Raw genomic sequence first — 19,275 nt, forward strand, 5'->3', positions numbered from 1 at the left:
TCGCAATTATGTGGTGTGTGTAAATTATGATTGGATACATACAGGAAGATGGGTTTCTCGTAGTTCGGGAGGGCCAGAGCTGGTGCCTGTTGTAGACTCAGTTTGATATCCGTGAATGCTTTCTCCCCAGTCTCTCCTCAGTCCCTTTCAGTTTGGCCTGTAGAGAGGTGACTCCTGCTTCTTACGTCATCTCTCAAAGGGCCACGGCTACTGGGAAACTAGGCCCAGCGCCAGCTCTTCTGGCTCGCTCCCCCACTGTCTGTTTTGACTGTAGGCAGCAGGGGGAGCGACGAGTACTGCTTGTAGGCCGGACCTGAGTTGGAGTTTGTTCAGCTTCCGCGCATCCTCTCGGTCACTCTGCAGCCTTTTGTTTTCATTGTTCCTTTCTTTTAACACGGCATGGGTGATGTGTTCGCAAAACTGGGCAAAAGGCATGGAATAGAGACCCACTACATCTGCCAACCTCCCCTGAACAGTCTCTGTCAGGCCTCGGACGACCCCTTGTCGAAACATTGCTTGTTGCAGGACCTCGTCTTCTGGATTTTTCCCTAGTTCAGCTCTCCATTTCCCCAAAGTTTTGTGAATAAAGGCCATTGGTGGCTCAGATGACTCAATTGTCTCCCCAGTGAGCATGTCCAGCCTCACCCGATCCGGAAAGAGGGTTCTCAGGCTTTCCCAGACTTCTGTGCGGATTGCATTGAAAAGGTCTCCGTCTCCCGCATGAGTTTCTAGGATATCGGCCAGATGCTGAGAATGCATGACGTCACTCAAGCCTCCAGCCCCCAGGGTGCGCCCCAGGATCATTTTGATGTCTCCGATGGCTATGTTGTGGCCTAGTGTCTCTTGCTCGAACGCCTTAATCCACCTACTCGCTCCCTCATATGGATTGGGGAGCCGAGCAATTAAACCAGTCATGTCCATTGTTGTCCAGGGCACATAATACATCTGAGTTCCCCTGACCAGGATGGGTGCTTGATGGTATAAAGGAGGCTCCTTGATATGGACTAGCCTTCCCTGACTCATTACAGGGCTTGGGAGGGGTCCAACAGGGTTCTGGGCCATGATGGATGATGAATATCTTGGGTTCTCTGCTTCACCCGTATACACAGTCTTTCTGGGTGGGGCAGAGCCGCTCTTCTCTTTAGCGTATGGGGGAGGGGAGGCCCTCTTTAGAGTCTCATGATCGGTTTTGGCTGCGAGCAAGCAAGCCTTAGCCGTATCACAATAGTTCTGTCCTTGTTCTTCATACAGCTTCAGAAACTCAGCTTCCTCATTGCGTTTTTTGAGTCTTTTTTGGACCGAACCAGAATGGCTGTGGTTGGCGATCAGGACCCTCATGTCGTCGCAGAGGCTTAGATTGAAAGTCCCGTGCTCTGGCCAGACTGTTGTCATCTTGGCAGTGCGCTTGGCCCATTTCCTGTTCATCTCGACGAGGCGTTCTCGGAGAAGAGGGAATTTGAGGCTGAGCACCTCCTGGGCGGTCACGCGCAGAGGAGCAGCTGGCGCGGTCTGGTCAGGCGACAGGACAGCTCTGGCTCCTCCCTCTACCGGTCTTTTTGGCACACTCATGATGCGTTTGGGATGGAACAGGCAGATCTAAACTTAAGAATATGAGTGTTACTGGCCAGTTTTTATACATATTCCATTTGCATACATTCACTCCTGTATGTATCTTTTCATTATGTAAATGTTAATGTAAATGTAAATGAGTTGTTTGATGAACGAGGCAAACATTCAGCCGACAGTAATGGAGACGCACTCATTTTTTCTCTTGCTTTTATTTTTCATACATGGCACCAGTTTTTATTTTTTTCTACTCCTCCCTGAGGAGTTTTTTTTCATACAACCGGGGTCCAAAATGCCCGGATCAGCGTCTGTAATGTTCAGAGAACAGCATGTAAGACACTTTCACCACATTTGATCTTTTCTGTTGTATTTTTCATTACCTTAAATGTATCGTTCTTTACCATTTCTTGTGCGTGATCAGCCATGTTCTTAGTTTAGGCTTGTCTGTTAATCTTATACGGGTAATTAGGCCGTTTTTTCTTAACCAGACTGAAAATCAGTGAGCCCACATATTCTCAGCCGCACACGCACATTCATAGTCCACAATTCTACCAGGTCCAGTACTTTAGTTATCTCCAAATAACTTAAGTCAATTTACTGGCTTCCTTTCATCTTTATTCATCTCAACAGTTCTTTATTTCTCCTTCTATTGCTTATTTACGATATTCACACATTGCTCAGGGCAACGCCCTTGTTTTTAACAAACCTGCTCACCCCCTCCCTTACAACTCGCCTTCTTGAAGCGAGTCTGAAACGATTGCGCAACAGCCGTAATCTCTCATTTTTTCAGACTCGTCTCACTGATTTTTGAGGGTTCTACATGTCAATATCAAAAATAGTCAATAGATTTATCACTTCGTTTTTACCTGACTCCATCTTCCATATGTTTTTTAGCATTTTAACAGAGATTTTTGTCTTTTTTGGTTCCTCTCGCTCCCTCAACAGCCGTATTGACCACAGCTGTTTTGGGAACTTTCAGAACTCCTCAAGACTGCCATCTCACGGAATGTCATAAAAACATACATATTTTCATACATTATACACATTATCTACGGATATCCGTCTAACCCAAGTTTTTTCAGCACGTCTTAAGATGAATCTTTTTTGACTGGCCTAGTCCTGACTCACTTTCGACTGAAGTAATAGGTGCACCTATACTTTGCTGTCACTTGTTGTTAATAGTGCAACTTTTTTAGCCAGGACGGATATTTTACAATAATAATTTGTTTGAGGTCTGTTGAAAATGTTAGTCACGCAGGTGCCATCCCCGAATTGTTAACACCTTTGGCTAACTTGATCTTTTTCAACAGCCTTGTTTTGAAGCGCAACCATCTTACTATGATTACACACGCTTTAACCATTTGTTGGTTAATTTAAGATTTCTCCAGACTTTTTGAATTTTACTGGTGCTTGATTCAAAAAGCCCTAAAAAGTTATGTCCTCTTGTTACCCAGATTTTGTTTTAACTGAGGTCCATAGCAAGTTTGTACCTAAGCTAATCAGGTTATAAATAGAGGCCGCCGGAGACCCCCTTGCCTGAGCTTAATAGTACGACAGTAGAAAAGCTTTTAGCAAGAAACATTTATACATTCACTCTTTTCTTACATTCAGGGAAACATACATCCTAGCAATTAAAACATTTGCAACCACTCCCCTTCTCCAAAGCCTTTTCACTTTCTCTTAGTTCAAGATTCGTATCTAGGCATTCATTAGGTTTTACAGGTTTTTTCATTGCCTACCTTATCAAATGTAGATGTAGCGAATCACGTCGGTGGTCACCAATTGTTGGAGCCTCGAAAGTGGTTCTTAGTGGAGCAAGAATTAACAGGCTTGGAGTCAGGAGATTGATTGCAAAAGCTTCGTCTTTATTTGCCAGGTAGGTTGGAACCATACGCAGAGCTTCTCTAGCCAGAGAAGTCTCTCATACGCCGAGCCTCCCTAGCCAGGGAAGTCTCTCATACGCCGAGCCTCCCTAGCCAGGGAAGTCCCCCATGTATTCAATAGACAAGAACTTTTATACAGTCTTACTACATCACACACACATCTGTTTTCCATCACCAGACACCCACACAGTTAGTTCAAGATAAACAGATATCATCCCTCACGTGGCTATTTTTACACAACTCGTGGTTCCAACGAGCAACATTTCCCCATCAGGTCATCCTGACCTGACTTCCTCTCTGGAAAGAACATTCTAATGGGAGGGGGAGAGTGACTCTCCCAGCTCCCTCTTTCCCCACTGAGTGTGGGGACAAACAATCTTCCTCTCCTCATCTGACTCCTTACATAGGGATAAACACTCTTCCTATCCTCATCTGCCCCCGTCCTAGCTGACTCCTCTCTTGAGGTCACAAGGTCACAAAAACCCCAACAGGAAATCCCCAACAGTCTCTAATGTTGTCAATAGCTTTCGACAAATTACCAAGACCTTCGGATTCTGATGGAAGATATGTGCAGCATGAATCGTCACCTACAATAGCACAAACGCCTCCCTGAGTGGCGGTGATTGCGTCCAAAGCAATTCTATTATTTATAGTATATTCTCTAATTGCAGCAACTTCAGCTCCCAACGCCTGGAATCCAATAAGTGTAGCATTAGCCACTCTAGCCACATCATGACGAGTCAATGCTATCATGTAATGATTAGAATATTGAAGTTCAGTATTCCAAAAGATGGTTTTGAACACTAGCTGCGTACGTGTAAATATCCTGAAATTACGAGGTAGAGCACTATATCTATTAGCCAAATCAGTTGCATCAGTGTTTTGCAAATGTACGTAACCCATAGTTTCAGTATTGGAACGCTTAGCTCTGAAACCAGTTCGATGATGTGTCATGAATTCAATAGGTTCAACCACATATAATAAATCGTTCAACGTACACACTCCACACAGTCCTCTGAATAATAGTGGTAAACTTGTCCATACATTCTCACCACAGCACCAATTAAAGCCTGGGGTGGGCGGAGTTCCCATTGTAGTAACGTAATATCCCAAACCCGGATATTAAAAGATGCTTTGACACTGAGTGATTCGCAAGAAACCTACGTCCCTTGCACCAACAGAATCCCTCTCTACTCCTCTAATGCAAACTTCATAGCTTGAGGTCGAATTGATATTAGCTGTAACTTTAGTAGGAACTACAGACAAATCATTAGGTAAAGAAACCATATGTTTCTTGTAGAATATTGTGCATCCTACCAATGATGGCAAATCCTTAGGTACAGAGAATATAGTAGCATGAGAATTCAGTAAATCCGGCTCATTTCCCTGACTTATGGAAATATTTGAATAGATTATATACTGTGACATCATGTTCAACAATCCTTTGGCTTTGACTACCAGGTTACTAGCTTTGGCTAAGTAGATGTTATTCAGCAAAATAATTGGTCGTACAGGAATCTTTGAACTAGGTTGCTCTCCTAACAAGGGATGCTTTTGCAATACATACTGATAAGCGAGAAGGCACATGGATGGTAATCCTTCAGGACCTTGAAGTGGAACTGTCCAATAGGGAAACAATTCTTCTGTTGATTGAGGGAACATGCATAGCAAGAATTGGGAGTCAATCTTCGAACCCTACCCTTGAGAGCGCTGTACCATAGATTACATGCAAAAGGATGATCCTTATTGACTGGCATATCCTCATCTGTATATTTTACCTCATCATTCTCTTTAAAGGTTCCAGATAGATCATTAGGTGACATTTCTGGCCATGCGGTGGGAATTGTCACTTTCCCAAATACAGTACTAGGTGGTATCCTATAAGGAGCACATCCACCTCTCCAATAAAGTGGAAGATAAGTGTAAATATTGTTATCGCAAAGCCAGATCATAAGATCAGTAGCTGACCATGGAAAAAGTGTTCCCATGAAGATCCTCTTATCTGGACAACCCTGAGTAAAATCCACACGATGCATGGTTTTAATACCCTCAGTAGAGCTGAGACAAGTTACAGGTGCCTTCATTTGTGTAGCCTTAATAACTACTGGTTGAATATTATCATATGCGTCTAAATCTCGCTGAACCAGAAGTTTAGGAGTCAATGTTTTCCAGAATTTATTACAGTAATCAACATTGACTGTGCTGGGCTTGGAAAACATGAGTGTTTGAATCATGATCAACACTTCTTCATCTTCTAGTGATTCGTATTGTGCTTCAATTGATATTATACTTTTCGTCATAGAACCGAAGCTGACTTGCTGAACATAGAATGGTTTCCTCCCTGTTGCCATCAAAGGATAATATAAGCAAATCATGTCTGATTCATTCATAGGAATATGATTCTGTACTTCCACTCCAAGAATGCTTGCAAGTGTTGGAGCGTTACGACGTACACGAACATGCTGATCAGAATTAGAATGTTCAATCAGTTCTATCCCGGCTTTGGTATCATTCCCTGAAACATCATTCAAATTAGTAGGGTGTTCGAGCATGACCGCATAATTGACCGTGATCAACGCTAGAAGTGAGATGATGCTCCTCACGACCACGAACTTGATTCGAATTCTCTGTAGAGCATCCCCCATCTTTTTTTCTGGTATCATGGTGTTCCCTGCTCGGTATTATCGCCAATGTCACCACTTCTATATATCATGAAACAGAAAGAGAAAAACAACACCATATCCAAACTCAAGATAATGAAATATTTATGCTGAGGAGAGAAATATTACCCATCCTTTGAGATCCTGTTTACTTCACTCCACAAGTCCTATACTGCATCTGCTATAGGAGGTGCTTGTCGTAGTCGAGATGCATGGATCCATTGTGGTTGGCCTTTAACCTTAACAGCTGTTCTGGTCACCAAAAGAACCTGAGTCGGAGGTCCGAACCTCGGTTGATCCTGCTGAGCCAATGTTTTCAAACTGCGTACTAAAACATAATATCCTGGTTTAAAACCATCAATACTCTGATCACCTGGGGGGTATTCCAGGTAGCGGGTTAAACAAACTCTTTAACCCTGAACTCAGAGTTGAGTTAGTCTAACATGGGAAACTCTAAAAAATTTGGTTCCAGAAAAGCTGATATGAGTTTGTTAACTCAACTCGGAGTACGTCAACTCAGAGTTAAGCGCGGGCATGAGAACTATTGAAAGCCAACATCAATGGAGCTCCGATTCTAGGATCCACCATGGCACACAGCGAAAAAAACATTGCATACTCCACCAAACTTCTGATAAAAGTTGTATTTCGTGTTTATGGTTGAGCACATATTCCAGGAAAAAAGCAACACGGCTGTAGCAACGTATACAAGTGGCGTAGGAGACAATTGCTGCCGAGTCAATGCATACATTTGAAGGCAATAGCCAGTCCATATATTGAACATTTAACCCCACTGTCTGTTAATATTACAGGAGAAAAAGTGATCAATGTTGTATTAAATGTAAAAACATACTACGAACAGGTAACGCATATTTTGCTAAGGCTATACGCTTGTGATTGTAGCCTCGACGTCACCTTAGTTTTAATCGTATTCGACATGATACTAAGTAAATATCAATTGGTGCCTATTTCAATTTGTAGTAGCAGTTTCCCCCAACAGAATGTTTTTCATCAAAAGATGATGATGATGATGATGATTAAGATGACGAAGAGACATTGACTGCTGCCGCAGAAATGGATGCAGAGAATTATTTATGTAGCTACTGGTAGTTCTCTCAACATCTACTTTTATTTACAGGCTTGTACAGAATTGTCAGTTACACTGACATTGTGAGAATAATTAATATTCAAAAAACGATGTGCACATTCTGATCCTGTTGAACAGAGCATGGATGCTGTATACAGTGAGATGTTCATTTAATGGCAAGTGAATTTTGCATGTGGAACTGTGAAATGTAGCTAATGTAATCTCATGTATACCCAGTTACAAGTAAATGAGTTGTACAAATTGCACCTCGTGAAGAAAGTGCCAAAAACTGACCAAGAGATGGTGTAGGCCTACTTAAGGTAGAAGAATAAAGGCTAATCTCCAAAAAGATTTACTGGAACACCAGTTACGGGAGGATGCATGGTCACAGGTGATGTTAATTGTAGGAACAATAACCTACATTAATATTAATTGTTGAATTTGCTGAATTTTCTAATTTGACCAAGAGATGTTGTACATAGGGCAGAAGAATAAAGGCTGATCTTGTAAGGCTATCCACCTGCCCCCACCTCTCATATGGTAAAATATGGAGTTACTGGATGGAGTCTCAACTTGATGGCTCTCACATCTTTGTAACCTACTGTAGCATTGCTAGACATGTTGATAAGTAAGGGTCAAGATTCTGGTGTGATTGTAGTTGTTCTTGAATTGTGAAGCATTGTTCTGTGGATTCTTGATCTCCTGAGACCTTCTCCTCAGCTCTGGCTTGGCCTAGGCCTACTCCTTCTTCCTCACCTCATGCTTTCTATCTCTGGTTTACAATAATCATGGTAGAGTAGGCATAAGAGTTAACTTAATTGATTGCATTCATTTGCAATATGATAAAACGATTATATTATTTAACCTTCATTTGACCATTCTTGCTCTGATTTAACCCTGTGGAGGATTTCTGGTGTAGGGTGACCTCAAGAAAGGAGTCAACTAGTACAGGGGTTAGGTGAGGAGAGGAAATAGCCCACATAAGAAATTCGGTGAGAAAGGAAAGACTTGTTTATTCCCATGCTCGTTAATGAGGAGTAGAATGAGCTGGGAGTCACTCTCCCCCTCCCGTTAAAATGTTCTTTCCAGAGAGGAAGTCAGGTCGAGATGACCTGATAGGGTTGTGTAAGGCAAGGGTTGTGTAAGGACAGCCAATTGAGGGAGGACATCTGTTTATCTTGAACAAACTGTGGAGTCTGATAACTGCCAAATATATTTGTGTGACGTAGAAAGACTGTATAAAAGTTCTTGTCTAACAATACTTGGGCAGACTTCCCTGGCGAGAGAAGTTCTGCGCATGATTTCCAATCTGCCTGGCAACAATAAAGACAAAGACCTTTGCAAACAATCTCCTGACTCCAAGCCTGTTAATTCTTGCTTAAGAACCACTTTCGAGACCCCAACAATTGGTGACCCCGACGTGATTCGCTACATCTACATTTGAGAAGGTAGGCAATGAAAAAAACCTGTAAAGTACCTAATGAATGCTTAGATACGAATCTTGAACTAAGAGAAAGTGAAAAAGGCTTTGGAGAAGGGGACTGGTTGCAAATGTTTTAATTGCCAGGATGTATGTTACCCTGAATGAAAGAAATGATTGAATGTAAATGTTTCTTGCTAAAGCTTCTCTACTGTCGTACTATTAGGCTCAGGCAAGGGGGTCTCCGGAGGCCTCTATTCAATAACCTGAAAGCTTAGGTACAAAAACTACTATGGGCCCCTTTAAAACAAAATTCGAGTGAACTGGGGACATTTCTTTAAGGGCCTTTTTTGAACCTAGCAAAAGGTAAAGTTCGGAAGGTCCGGTAAAAAATCGCCACTTAACCAACAAATGGTTAAAGCGTGTGCAATCAGAGTGAGATGGTTACATCTAAAACAAGGCTGTTGAAAAAGATTAGGTTAGCCAAGGGTGCCAGCGATTCGGGGGGTGCCTGCGTGTCTAACGTTTTTCAACAGACCTCAAGCAAATTATTATTGTAATATCCGTCCTGGCTAAAAAGTTGCACTATTAAACAACAAGTGACAGCAAAGTATAGCTGCAGCTATTACTTCAGTCGAAAGTGAGTCAGGACTAGCTATCCGAAAAGATTCATCTTAAGACGCGCTGAGAAAACTTGGGTTAGACGGATATCCGTAGATAATGTATATAATGTATGGAGAAATGTATGTTTTTGTGGCATTCCGTGAGATGACAGTCTTAAAAGGTTCTGAGAGTTCCTAAAACAGCTGTGGTAAAAAAGGCGGTTGAGGGAGCGATTAGAACCAGAGACAAAAATCTCTGTTAAAATGCTAAAAAAAACATATGGAAATGGAGTCAGATAAAAACGGAGTGATAAATCTATTGACTGTTTTTGATATTGACATGTAAAACCCCCTAAAATCAGTGAAACGAGTCTAAAAAAGTGAGAGAGTACGGCTGTTGCGCAATCGTTTCAGACTCGCTTCAGGAAAGCGAGTTGTAAGGGAGGGGGTGAGCAGGGCTGTTCAAAAAAGGGCGTTGCCCTGAGCAATGTGTGAATATCGTAAATCAGCAATAGAAGGAGAAATGAGAACTGTTGACATGAATAAAGATGTACGGAAGCCAGTGAACTGACTTAAGTTAGTTGGAGATAACAAAAGTTTTGGACCTGGTAGAATTGTGGACTATGAATGTGCGTGTGCGGCTGAGAATATGTGGGCACACTGATTTTCAGTCTGGTTAAGAAAAAACGGCCTAATTACCCGTATAAAATTAACAGACAAGCCTAAACTAAGAACATGGCTGATCACGCACAAGAAATGGTAAAGAATGATAGATATGGAAGGTTTAACATAGATGTTAACAAGGTCATAATCCTGAAAAGTTTAATGTTTGCATACTAAGGAGAGCAGTAAAGTTGTGACATAGGAAGCATTGTGTCTGTGTTGGTTTGCTCGGCCCCCACCTTTTTCATTTGGGACGAGTGTCCTGAGAGAGAGAGGTGGGGGCCGGGCCGGGCCCAGCCCAGCCCAGAGCAGGGCAGAGCAGGGAAGCAGTGTGAACTGAACAGAATACAATCAAGTAATGATGGCACATCTTTAGACGAACAGAAGAGAGAACATTAAAAACCAAGTGAATGTATATGATTTCAAGAGAAGTCAACAATTTAAACTAGGATAGGAAAATATCTGTGTAAAGTTTGTAGAAACCAACCAGAAAGGTTTCAAGGGGTTGAAATGTTTGAAGTAACTGTAAGCTAAAAATCTGAAAGTAAACTTGAAGGAATGCATATACAAGTTGTCTCACATTCTCTTCTCTCTGAACAGTACAGACGGAGAGGCGAAAATCTGGCACAAGTACAACAAAAGGGTTTACACAAGCCCTTTCTCAAAGTGTTTATAAGTAATAAAGAAAAATAGAACTGTGTTTCTGTTGCGTGTGCAGAGTGTTTGCCTCGTTCAACAAACAACTCATTTACATTTACACTAACATTTACATGTACATTAACATTTACATAATGAAAAGATAGATACAGGAATGAATGTATGCAAATGGCATATGTAAAAACTGGCCTGTAACACTCATATTCTTAAGTTTAGATCTGCCTGTTCCATCCCAAACGCATCATGAGTGTGCCAAAAAGACCGGTAGAGGGAGGAGCCAGAGCTGTCCTGTCGCCTGACCAGACCGTGCCAGCTGCTACTCTGCGCGTGACCGCCCAGGAGGTGCTCAGCCTCAAATTCCCTCTTCTCCGAGAACGCCTCGTCGAGATGAACAGGAAATGGGCCAAGCGCACTGCCAAGATGACAACAGTCTGGCCAGAGCACGGGACTTTCGATCTAAGCCTCTGCGACGACATGAGGGTCCTGATCGCCAACCACAGCCATTCTGGTTCGGCCAAGAAAAAACTCAAAAAAACGCAATGAGGAAGCTGAGTTTCTGAAGCTGTATGAAAAACAAGGACAGAACTATTGTGATACGGCTAAGGCTTGCTTGCTCGCAGCCAAGACCGATCATGAGACTCAAGAGAGGGCCTCCCCTCCCCCATACGCTAAAGAGGAGAGCGGCTCTGCCCCACCCAGAAAGACTGTGTATACGGGTGAGGCAGAGAACCCAAGATATTCATCATCCATCTTGGCCCAGAACCCTGTTGGACCCCTCCCAAGCCCTGTAATGAGTCAGGGAAGGCTAGTCCGTATCAAGGAGCCTCCTTCATACCATCAAGCGCCCATCCTGGTGAGGGGAACTCAGTTGAATTATGTGCCCTGGACAACAATGGACATGACTGGTTTAATTGCTCGGCTCCCCAATCCATATGAGGGAGCGAGTAGGTGGATTAAGGCGTTCGAGCAAGAGACACTGGGCCATAACATAGCCATTGGAGACATCACGTCTCAACAGGCCAAACTGAAAGGGACTGAGGGGGGGGAGAAAGCATTAACGGATATCAAACTGAGTCTACAACAGGCACCAGCTCTGGCCCTCCCGAACTACGAGAAACCCATCTTCCTGTATGTATCCAATCATAATTTACACACACCACATAATTGCGAGTCTTGTTGAACAGGGTAAATTTCGGTTGACAGAGGCACGGGGTTGGGAGATTTAAAAGAAGAGGTAAAAATATTATGAAATATGTGAAGGAGTATGAAGAATTTGGGTTGTCACTGACTAACATATTTTTTCTATCCCTTAGGAATCGCATAGATATGAACTATGCGATGGGGGGAAGGGGGATAGGAAAAATTTGGACTATGGTCTCAGAGACAGAGGCAATTTTAAATTGATAATTTAGTTGATAAACAAGTAAAGCACACCCTAAGTAGTAACATTTATAATTTTGATAGTCTAACCTTAGACTATGGTGAAGTTTTGTTAAAGATGTTTTGTAGGAACTAGGGGAAGAAGGGGGGCGAGTGAAACGGGGACACATGAGGTGGATGCAACAGCAATATTGTCATTTGAAATGTGAAACTAAAGTAGTTGTTGACAAATGCCTAGGTGGTTTAGGTTAATAGAACCAGGGTTTATTGATGACATTAACGATGTTTGTTGGCTCTGAGTTAACACCTCCCAGAGTCCACTGCCCGTGCATGGAGAACAACTGGCGAGTAGCAGAGGAAAATAGGGTTTGGTGATGTATGCCTACATCCACATTGTTTCTGATGGAGTTCCACAAAAGCTATGACTAAACTAAACATCCTAAGCTTGAAGCTGTTATGACTGTATAGCCATCTCTCTGTCCCGGTTTCTATAAAACTCACCTCCATTATGATGACAGAGTCAATAGGACTCTCCCCTGAACACAGAAGTATCCTGCTCCTGGACTGTATCTAATTCCAGGAGAGGGAAAAACCAGATCCAGATCCAGGGGTCGAGCCAGGGAAGGTTCACCAAAGAGGGCCAGCACCAGAGACCATCGACCTCCAATAGCCCCACTGTGCAGCTGCTAAAAGACGTGCAGCTGAGAGCAGGGGACGATCCTGGCAGACCCCATAGACCCCACACCCACACAGCAGAATCCCCTTCCCGAGCAAACTGCTCGGTGAGGGAGAGGTAAGTGGGCTGACACGAGATGTTTTAGGACAAGGGGGGAGCAAAGCAGAGTTCATTGCACTATGAATAGCACATGCTGTCACCCAGGGGATACACTTCAAACTAAACCAAACCACAGAGAACCTCGAGGAGGCTCCTCGCAAGAGGCGGGCTCTCAAGTCTGATGTAACAATCAATGCCATAGGTCAGCCAAGGGGGGTGCCTAACGACTTTAAAGCAAGAAATGAGGTGGCGTCAGGGTTTGAGTCCATCTTGCCCTGGATAACGTTAAATAAGAACACTGAATGGATTAATTACCTGTACTATAACCAGCAGCGCTTCATTAACTACACAGACGAGGCTCTCACCGCCCTGGGCCAGCAGCTGTCGGCAACATCAGCAATGACCTGGCAGAATCGACAGGTATTGGACTGGCTGCTGGCGGAGCGGGGGGGGGTTTGCACTCTGATTGGTCAGGTATGTTGCACATTCATACCGAACAACACTGCCCCTACAGGAAGATTTGCACAAGCTATGACGGACTTAAAAGCGCTGAGACAGGAGTTGAAGGACAATGCAGGACACAAGACTGAATGGTTTGAACTGATGAGGGAGAGCTTGGGAGATTGGGGGTTTAGCTGGGTAAGGATAGGGATTGCAGTGCTGCTGACCTTATTGGCCATTGTATTGATTCTCTGCTGTTGCATACCCATCTTCCGGTCTCGTGTCAAAACCCACTATGCCTGCCCCATTGTAGCTAAGATGAAGGAGTCGGATGACTCACATGCTTTTTCTCTGTTTAAGAGCAAGCCTTCTGCCCCGGACTTGTACCCTGTCCAGGTGGCGGAGGGACAAAGTGGCTGAATGATGTCCCAAACCAGGCCACACCGGGCGATGCCAAATCAATCGAGCCGCTACAAGGCCGTGGAACATCGCTCAATGAGTATACCAAGCACATAATTTTGTTTGTTTTATGAGTTTAATTTTTGTTTTATTAATTGAGTGGTGTATATGTAACTCAGTGATTTGTGCATTAATCAGTGTAGGTTTGTGGAGGACTGCCCTCCCAAACCCATTTCTGTTGAATCATCCATGGTTTCTCCCCCCTTAAAAGAGCGAGGCCTAAAAAGCCGGGGGGAGTTTTACTCCAGGATCTGATGATACAGAGGAGCAAAGGCAATTCTGAACAGATATTTGAGTACTGCATATGTTGTTGTAAACTTTATGTGTGGACTTGATGTTTGATCATATACCATCGTGTTTTTGTGAAACTGTATTTGAGGGTCTGGGGGTATTTACCTAGCCAAAGGAAGGTTATATACTCACACATATTGCAGGCTTACAACCATATGAGTAGACGGAGCCAAGGTTTCCTTCAGACTGGGGACCTTGTTTACACAACATGTATTTGGACAGTTTCATTACAGACAAACACTAGCTTACTATTCTACCATATACTCGCCTATTACTCAAAAGAATTAAGGAAAATTTGGTCTGGGGAGTTTTGTTTTTTTCAATGTTTAAATGTTTTACAGGCTACACAGGAAAATAGATTATGGGAGGAGTAGTGTGGGCAAGATGCCCACAAAGGGGGGAGTGTGGAGGATTTCTGGTGTAGGGTGACCTCAAGAAAGGAGTCAACTAGTACAGGGGTTAGGTGAGGAGAGGAAATAGCCCACGTAAGAAATTCGGTGAGAAAGGAAAGACTTGTTTATTCCCATGCTCGTTAATGAGGAGTAGAATGAGCTGGGAGTCACTCTCCTCCTCCCGTTAAAATGTTCTTTCCAGAGAGGAAGTCAGGTCGAGATGACCTGATAGGGTTGTGTAAGGCAAGGGTTGTGTAAGGACAGCCAATTGAGGGAGGACATCTGTTTATCTTGAACAAACTGTGGAGTCTGATAACTGCCAAATATATTTGTGTGACGTAGAAAGACTGTATAAAAGTTCTTGTCTAACAATACTTGGGCAGACTTCCCTGGCGAGAGAAGTTCTGCGCATGATTTCCAATCTGCCTGGCAACAATAAAGACAAAGACCTTTGCAAACAATCTCCTGACTCCAAGCCTGTTAATTCTTGCTTAAGAACCACTTTCGAGACCCCAACAACCCAAAGAGTCAAATAACCGTAATTCCATTGGTATTGGCATTATTTGGTTAATGTTAATACACTGTTCAGTTTCCCATCTTCCTTCAAACCATAGGGGAATTAGTTTTGGTTGTTAGGCCAATATATCGACCCCCAACAATGTTGAAATAGATTTGCTGAAATAACAGTTACAGGACGGTAGCCTACATCATGTAAATTGTAGGAATCATATGAATCATGTAAATTGTAGGAACAATAGCCGATAGAAATAGGCTACTCATTGTTGGATTTCTATTTGTAGGCAATAAAGAAGACCAAATATAATTTAAATTATTTTTTAATGGTCTAGCCATTAAAACTTCATGAGGGGCCAAACCCGTACCTGAATTTGCCATTGCTCTGATAGATAGAAGCACTTGTGGAAGGGCGTCTATCCAAGTTGCTTGTTTAGTCTGATGTAATTTCACAAATTTTTCTTTAATGGTTCAATTTGTTCTTTCCACTTGTGCTGAGCTTTGAGGGTTATAGGGAATATGAAATGTCCAATTAATCCCTAATGCAGCGGCCAATTGTTTAGTTACTCTAGATGTGAAAGGGGTGCCATTGTCAGAATCTATCCCATTTGGTATCCCAAAACGAGGAATAACATGTTCCATCAAACACTTGACTACTGTTTGAGCGTTTTCTTTCCTTGTCGCAAAGGCTTCTGGCCATTTAGAAAATCGATCCACTATCACTAGAAGATACGAAAATCCTCTGCACTTGGGCATGTGAGTACAATCTATCTGTAATTGTTGGAAAGGACCTTCAGGTTTTGGCAAATGATCTCTTTTAGCTGGATTGACGTGTGGATTACAACAAGCACAGATTAAGCATCTCTTAACAAAATCTCTAATTTGTTGTTCTAGTCCAATTGTAAAGAACAGTTGTGAAATATAGTGCATGATGCTCTTATACCCTACATGAGTAACACCATGTACATAGGATATTAAGGATTCATACGCTGTTTTTGGTAATGCTATTCTATCATCTACATTTTTCCATAAACCATCATTGTGCTTTACACATCCTTTCTTCTCCCAAAGTAGAACTTCAGACGGTTTTGCCTGATTCTGAAACGATATTAAATCATCAATAGTAAACGGAGGATCAGAAATTTGAATATTCAAAAAGGAATGATTCATCCATGGTGGGAAGGAATCATTTAACGCTGCATCTTTTGCATGTTTGTCTGCTAAATTATTACCTTTAGCAATATCAGAATCTGCCTTTGAATGACCCGCACATTTTACTATAGCAAGGTTAGTTGGTAGCATCATAGCATCCAATATACCTCTTACTAAATCTATGTGTTGTATGGGTTTTCCTGCAGTAGTTACAAAACCTCTGTTTTCCCAAATTTTACTGAAGTCATGTGCCACTGAAAATGCATATTTGGAGTCTGTATATATGGTAACTGATTTATCTTTGGCATATAGACATGCTCTAGTCAAAGCAACTATCTCGGCAGCTTGAGCAGAAGAAACAGGTAATCTATAGGCTTCGATACAATTTCCTAAATTATCCACTATGGAATATCCTGAAAGAATAGTTTTATCATCTGGGCGCATTGCTGAACCATCACAAAATAAGACAAAATCATTATGTTCCAAAGCTGTTTGTTGCAAGTCTGTTCTTACACTGGATGTGGAGTTAATAATATCCATGCAATCTTGAGGAGCTACTTCCTCTGGTTCTGTTCCATGCAATAACGTTTTTAGATGCACAGCTGGATTTGTGTGTGTGGCCGTGGAAATAGTAAAATTTTGAGTTCCTGTCAAAATGTGTTCGTAATTACTATGTCTTTGGCTTGTCATGTGTTGTGTTGTGATATTTACTAAGATAATGTTTACAGTATGTGAAGTATGTAACACCATGGGATGTCCCAAAACTATAGTTTGTTCCTTCTCCACCATCAAAGCGGCGAATGCAACAGCTCTTAAACAGGGAACCATGCCCTTGACAATTAATGGCAACATTTGACCATAATAGGCTACCGGCCTGATTCCGTTTCCATGTTCCTGTCCCAATACTGCGGATACTATTTCACCATTGTCTGCAACATAGAGATGAAAAGTCAGTTTGTAGTCAGGTAATTCCAGTGCAGGAGCAGTACACAAGAGATATTTGATGTGACGGAAGGCATGTTTCATTTCCTCATTCCATTGAATGACTTCAGGAGAGTCTTTGAGTGTGGCTTTGCGCAATTCTGCATCATGGACGGCATACTCAGCTATCCAGTTCCTACAATAGTTCACCAGTCCTAGGAAAGACAACATCTCAGTCTTGTTCCTCAGTTGTACAATGTCCTTACTGCTGTTCACTCTCTCTTGTGACAAAAATCGACAGCCATCCTTTAAGATGTATCCCAGGTAGTTTACTGATTCTTGGCAGAATTGAAGTTTAGCAAGTGAGGCTTGGTGTCCACCTGCTGCCAAGTGTTTTAGCAGAGCTATCGAATCTGAGACACATTCTGTCTCATTTCTGGCCGCCACCAGAATATCGTCCACATATTGCAATAAGGTCGAGTTACAAGGAAGGGACAACTGGGACCCACATTCCCAGTCTTGGCCCATACAATACCCAGACACTCCTGGTGTCCTTGGACCGCCTACACTCCGATTTTATCCCTCTACATGAGAGCAAGGGCGTAGGTTTGGTCTCAGACTTGGTGGGGACCCCCCCCCCCATTTTGTAGCCTATCCTATGGCTAGCAAGTTTAACCCTCCTGCCATATTGTATAGTGTTATTTGGACATTAATAATCAAATAATGATACATTATATTTGAATAACCAACAGTGTTAACTTATTCACATTGCCAACTGTTTTTTCCAGCACCTGTCCAACAATGCAGTGACAGTCCATCAATTGTGAATTTGTCCTAGGCTAGACTCCTAACCTTGGTTGAAAGATATGACAATATCCTAAGATAAGACAATATCCTGGGTAACATATAATATCACCAGTTAATACTTTTTCCACAGTAGAATCTGCATTTGAAAGCCTGGTCACTACCACTGCTAGTGTGGCTAGTTATTTAGCCTGACTTAACTTTCTTCTTCTTGGGTGGAGGCATATCTGATCTACAAAGCACAAAAAGGGGCTAACATGTACATGCTGAAGGGCAAAGGGAATATTACAATGTGTTACTCTGGCCTTTTAAGTATGTATTGTTGGCAGACAGCCCTGGTAAGTTAGCTGTACCGTTGTTGCCGATACACCCGCTAGCTTGTCTGCGACTGCCAGTGCAAGCAAGCAAAGTAGCATGTGCTTCTTCCGTGCGTGTCGCGTGTCAGATAACTCTCTCCCTTCGTGTTTTCAGCCAATCAAATTATGGCGTTTCTTGTTCTGTCGCGTCCTGGCCGTCTGAAACAAGTACCTAGCGTCCCCCTCTAAATCTACGCCCATGCATGGGAGGGGTTTGGTAGGGCCTCACTTTCTTACATTTGTCATTGTGTGGGACAATGTAAGCTTCCACCGTCGCCCACTCATCGGGGTTCACTGCCCATCAAAGAATGCTGATGGTGCTCATATCACCTGACTCCCCATTCCTTAGTCCTATCCAGGAGGTTTTTTCTGCATGGAGGTGGAGGGTTTATGCGCATCGGCTCAAAACCAGAGCTCCCTGCTACAGACAATGGATGCTGCTTGTGATGATGTCACAGCAGATCAGTGTAGGTGATTGTTGAGGCATGCACAACGATTCTTCCCCTGTTGCATCGCAGGGGAGAACATCAGATGTGATGTCAATGAAATCTGTGGCCAGACAGACAGGACCGCGAGGATGAGCAGGAGAGTGAGGACGACAACTAGTGAAACTCCAGCTTTGCTTTACTTTCTTACTGTATGTGTTTCCTTTTTGCCATGAAATGCACCCTCTGCAACTCTGACTAGGAAGGGGTTACATGCCTGAAAAGTACAGTGGTTACTCATACTAGTCCCCTCAGTGTACAATGGGAATCATTTGATGCTGGGATATACAGAACAGACAATTGAGGAGGTGCATTTCATGCCAGGCTTACTGTAATGCACCCCCTGCTACCTCTGACTAGGAAAGTGTCACATGCCTGAAACTTACTGTGGTTACTCATATTACTAGTGTAGGTTATACATAATGTTAGTTTTGATGTGCTTAGTATTGTATGACAGTATATTGTGCTGTACACATTTCCTGTTACAGTAACCATGATGTATGGCAATTACAGTAACAATTTCCATGGCAGTGTAAGTGCCAATATGTGATGTGAAACCTTGTAGGCTACTCTTGAATTACTGTAATCTTTTTTCTGTTTGATACACATTTACATTTTACATGTATTCATTTAGTAGACACATATTCAAAGCGACTTCCAAGAGAGAGCTTTACAAAAGTGCATAGGTCAATGATCCTAAACAACGAGCCCCAAAAACATTGTGGTTAGCCAAAACATGAAGCATACATTACAGTATTGTTGCTTGCTTTT

The 19,275-nt window shown here is 42.7% G+C and overlaps 1 long non-coding RNA gene across 1 annotated transcript; it reads left to right on the plus strand.

The window, feature by feature from the left end:
• The first annotated feature begins 8,231 nt into the window (after window positions 1-8,231).
• LOC124487962 lies at window positions 8,232-11,763 on the plus strand. The gene is made up of 2 exons (XR_006958569.1): window positions 8,232-8,641; window positions 10,752-11,763. It is a non-coding gene; the product is annotated as an uncharacterized LOC124487962 (long non-coding RNA).
• The last annotated feature ends 7,512 nt before the right edge of the window (window positions 11,764-19,275 follow it).

This window comes from Hypomesus transpacificus, unplaced genomic scaffold, assembly GCF_021917145.1.
Source record: "Hypomesus transpacificus isolate Combined female unplaced genomic scaffold, fHypTra1 scaffold_111, whole genome shotgun sequence".
In the NCBI taxonomy this organism is placed as follows: Eukaryota; Metazoa; Chordata; class Actinopteri; order Osmeriformes; family Osmeridae; genus Hypomesus; species Hypomesus transpacificus.